This window comes from Haemorhous mexicanus, unplaced genomic scaffold (genome assembly GCF_027477595.1).
Source record: "Haemorhous mexicanus isolate bHaeMex1 unplaced genomic scaffold, bHaeMex1.pri scaffold_177_ctg1, whole genome shotgun sequence".
NCBI classification, from domain to species: domain Eukaryota; kingdom Metazoa; phylum Chordata; class Aves; order Passeriformes; family Fringillidae; genus Haemorhous; species Haemorhous mexicanus.
The window spans coordinates 22498-27133 of NW_026776011.1; the positions used below are offsets into that span (position 1 = coordinate 22498).

The 4636-nt window shown below is 47.8% G+C and overlaps 1 long non-coding RNA gene across 1 annotated transcript; it reads left to right on the forward strand.

Annotated features, from left to right (window-relative positions):
• Window positions 1-1228: 1228 nt before the first annotated feature.
• Window positions 1229-4130, forward strand: LOC132322863 (uncharacterized). The gene is made up of 2 exons (XR_009485185.1): window positions 1229-1382; window positions 2497-4130. It is a non-coding gene; the product is annotated as an uncharacterized LOC132322863 (long non-coding RNA).
• Window positions 4131-4636: the final 506 nt, after the last annotated feature.

Genomic DNA, 4636 nt, shown 5'->3' on the forward strand with positions numbered 1-4636 from the left:
GAGAAAAAGGCAGAGATATCTGATCCAAAGGACCCCAAAGACACCAGGTAACACGGTACACCAGACAACACGACACAGACCGGAGCTGTTCTGCACTGCACACCCGACAGCTGCGATCAAAAGTAGAGCTTCTCCCTGTCACTGTCCTAAGAGGCCTCTTAGAGGACACCCCTTTACCCTCTGCTGATTTTTAAATCTGTCCCAGGAATTTCTAATCCAGTACTCTCCTATCCTCCCATCTACAGGCTGTGGCCCCTGACTTATCTTTTGGATGATCGGTGGTGTGAATCCACATTGGACCTGAAACGAGTCTGCCTCGGAGGGCCCTGTGATCGCCTGTTAGCCTCTCGGTCAGCTACAATAAAGAAAACCAAAAGCAATGTATGAGTTCGGGGTTATCTGGGCCCAATCCCAGCAAGTCAGCTACCTGCCCTCTCCAGAACGTACCTGGGTCCTCGAGGCTCCAGCTTCATCCTGATTCCAAGAGTGTGGCTGTTATTATGAGCAGCACCTGGGTTAGAGAGAAACAAAGTTACATGGCATTTCTGTGAGTGCAGTGGGTGACCTTGTGTGCTGTAAGACATGTGAATGCCTCTTCTACACTTGTGAAAAGCCTTGGGGGGGGGGGGGGGGGGGGGGCTCAAATAGATACCATTTCTCACCCTGCTACCTTCAAACCACCTCCACAATAACTCCTAACCTGATACCTGCTCACCCTCCCTCTCCTAGTCACAATCCTCAACTCACCTGAAGCCTCAATCCCAAACATCATCTTGGACACTGGGCAGATGCCTTTTGTGATGTGATGAATGTGCTGAAAAAAGTGTTGTACTTGACACAACCTGGAATTTCTGGAAGCTGCGCTCCTCCTAAAATAAAAATAGGAACAACAAAACAAGAATAACACCAGAAATTACAAAAGCACCTTACCGCTCCTGAACACACAACCCAAAATCATGAACTTCAATACTCCCTCTGTTCAATGCTGTTTTCTTTGCAGTATCTTCAAAGCCTCTGTTGCTTTAGATGCCCAAAAGCAGCTGCTGAAAACAAGCTGAGATAAACTGAAAAAGCCCCTTCACTAAAATGAGAGGAGAGCTCTTATCCCAGCACATCCCAGAGAGGGAATGAAGCCCATTAGCAAAGGCTGGGGTTAATATACCCCTGATTGTGCCCGCCTCTCGTTCCCACAATGCCTGGGAAAAGGGAGGGGGCAAATCCCACTGGGTATAAAGGCCCTCAGAGCAGCTGCAGCTGTTTGGCTCCTCTGACTCTAATTCAAGGGGAGTAAATGGCTTGTTATAGAAGAAAACTTTTCAGGGAAATAACAGCACTTTTTTTTTTTCCCCTACAACTGCTTGGAGCAGAAGAACAGAAAACAGGTAGGAAATAAAACTGTGTGTTTTGGTACCATGGCTAGATAAATTGGGTAGTGTGCTGTTAACTTACATAATTAGACCTTGGTGATCACTAAGTAGTGCTTCATGTGTGACTAAGCAGAGTGGAGAAGATTACTAACAATATGAAGAGTCTGACTCTCCTTAGGACCTCTAATTAGAACAATCTACAATATAAACAAAAAAAAAAAGAAAAAAAAAAAAATCCTGGGCAGTGTAATGTTGAAGTACATGCCAGACTGACGCTTCTCTGAGATATCTAGTCTAAAGACACAGAAAGAAGTGCCCAGAAATGAAAAAGTAAATTCTTAAAACTCAGAAAAAGAGCTTTGTTCAAGTGAACCTGTAGAAATGAAAAAACAGAGCAGGTACCTCCACTGAAACAGATGAAATGGCAAAAAACCCCCTTTGGTCCTCTAATTTAATCTCCAAAAATATTGTGAAAAGAAGGGTCCTCCTCCCAGCTAATCTGAGGCCCTGCAACTGCAAGGCCGCAGTGGCCTTGGGTATAGCTGTAGTCGGATAACAGGATGATGTAGCCGAGAGCAGAGCATGAGAAAAGAGAGATGTAAGTTGTAAAGAATGAAGAAGTAAGAATAACCGATAGACTGCTTAGCTTACAGAATATGCATGAGCTTATTACATGTTGTGCTTAAATGTCTGATGCTCTAATCAATAAAGGAAGCTTGCTGATTCTCACATTGAGATGACCCGAGCTTCCTGCACTGTGACAAATGGCGCCTCGAACAGAGACCCTAAAAGAGGGGGGAGGCGAAAGGGCTGGTGCTCCGCGCCTTGAAAAAGGACCCTAGAGAGGGGGGTTGGCAAAAGAGCTGGTGGTCTCCGTGCCCCGAGCGACCCTACAGAGGAGTCTCGGCTTGAACCTGTTGGCCGCGGTCCAGTGCAGTATCCGTGTCGGTCCCGAAGCAGCACGGGAGGCAAAGAGCTGGTACTCCGGCCCCGAGCGACCCTAGAGAAGAGTCTCGGCCGATGAACGCCGTCGACGTCTTGGAAGGGCTGCAACAGCGCTGACATTTAAATTGAAAGGTATGAAAAGACGAGCGGCGTATGATTTTTTTTTTTTTTTAATGCTTTTTAGAAAAGCGGGGACTATAAAGTACTGACCTGGGAAAAGAACTCCCAAGATTGCCTGCATATAGACTGCAAGCCGTAACGTAACCAAACAAGAGTTCAAGAGCCTGTTACAGCAAGCAAAGAAACAGTGAGATCTTTATTAATTGGACGTGAGACTAACTTTACCACTTGGTAAGCAGCGGCGCGGTAAAAGTAACATTTAGCTCCCCCGCTGGGAGCAGAAACTGCTGCGGCCACTTTGTGCTTTTTCTTTCTGCATCGCAGCCGGCAATTGCATTCACAGCGGTTCCGGCGGGAGTCGACCCTGTATTACCCGTGCCGACCCCTCCCGTGGCCGCCTCCCCAGCAGAGCCCGTGAGAGCTCCGGCCGCGGCTGTCCTGCCATCTCCCGTGTCGGCTCCACCAGCAGCTGTCTGCGCCTGCACTGCAGCTTTCGGCACCCGGAAAGGACGCGGCTGCCGTCCCCAGCCCGGCAAGAGATGCATTTCCTTCAGCTTTGCAGCCCCCACCGACTTCCGCGGCGACCCCGCCTTCGCCCGCCGCGCCGGTAAAGAAGATTAGAGTCGACAATAGCGACCACCAAGCCGAACCGTCTTCGGAGCCGCCCCTCTGCCCCCGACAGTAGCTGCCAGCGCCTGCGATCAGCCGAGATTCCCTCCCAAACTTTTCGAACTGTCCCGAGACTGCCCCTGCGGGGGCAGCTGAGACGGGGGGGAAGACGAGGAGGAGGGGGGGGACGCCATCCTGCCCCTGCGGTGCCGCAAGGGCCTGTGTAAAAACTCAGCGTTTTTCGCAAGCCGATTCGAGTCTAGTTTAGAAGTTCCCATTAAAGTTTAAAATGCTTAAATTCTCCTGCTCGCCCCAGCGGCCTAGAGAAAGTAACTCCTAAAAGTTCTGCCTCTGTTCCCCAGCCCGGGTTGGGGGTGGGGAGGGGGGGCGGGGTGAGAGTAGTACCAAGGAGCTGTAAATTAACCCTGTGAGTACACCAAAGGGAACTGCATAACTGTAAAGAATCTAAAAGCCTGTGTTATATAGACCTTTTTAACCATTCGCAGTCTATTTACTCCCAGCTCTCTGAGTTGCAGAGATTAACTAGAAACTTACAAGTAAAATTAAGCTTTAGTGTTGATAGATAGCTCAAATCTTTAAGCCTAAGATTATAGTTATGTTTTATTGTTAAAGCTAATATTATAATAAATGTTATAGCTTTGTTAATAGTATTAGTTTTGCTTTGGTTTTGCATGTGCTTATAAAAAATAGTATAAAAAATAATATTTACTGCATTTAATCAAACATTGCTTGTGCAAAAAGAAAACAGGGGAATTGTTGGGAATTGGTTACATGACAAAGGTCACGTAGGCATGCTCTGGATAGCTGAGAATTGGAAAAATACTGGCCCAGCTAATCTGAGGCCCTGCAACTGCAAGGCCGCAGTGGCCTTGGGTATAGCTGTAGTCTGATAACAGGATGATGTAGCCGAGAGCAGAGCATGAGTAAAGAGAGATGTAAGTTGTAAAGAATGAAGAAGTAAGAATAACCAATAGACTGCTTAGCTTACAGAATATGCATGAGCTTATTACATGTTGTGCTTAAATGTCTGATGGTCTAATCAATGAACGAAGCTTGCTGATTCTCACATTGAGGTGTCACCGAGCTTCCCTCACTGCGACAGAGAAGATTTTTCCCCCAATCAAAACGCACAAAAGAACAGACAGCTGGAGAATGATTGAAAGGTGTGCATGGGACTCACAAAGCAGCCTGACTTTGCGGTGGCATCAACTGTGGTCTAGGAGGCACCATGCGCAATGCAGAATTCTCAGCATGCAGCCGGTCATTCTGCGCAAAAGAACCCTGAACACAATAGCCAGTCCTTTTCAAAATGAAGAAAATCAGTCCAGACAAGGCCCTGGAAGGAGAATTGTAGGAGCCACACAGCACTCTCAAAACGGCCGAACATTGCAGAGATGGCAGCTTGGCTTCTGGTAAGCATCCTGCGGAATGAAGAATTTTTAGGAGCCAGCCAGACTCTCCGGGCCACAGGCCCTGGGACACAAACAACGGCCATTTTCCCAGGGAAGCAAAAGTCACCACCTCAGTTTCATGGTGTCAGTTTGCAGGAGGTACTTGGCACTCTCAAACCAGCC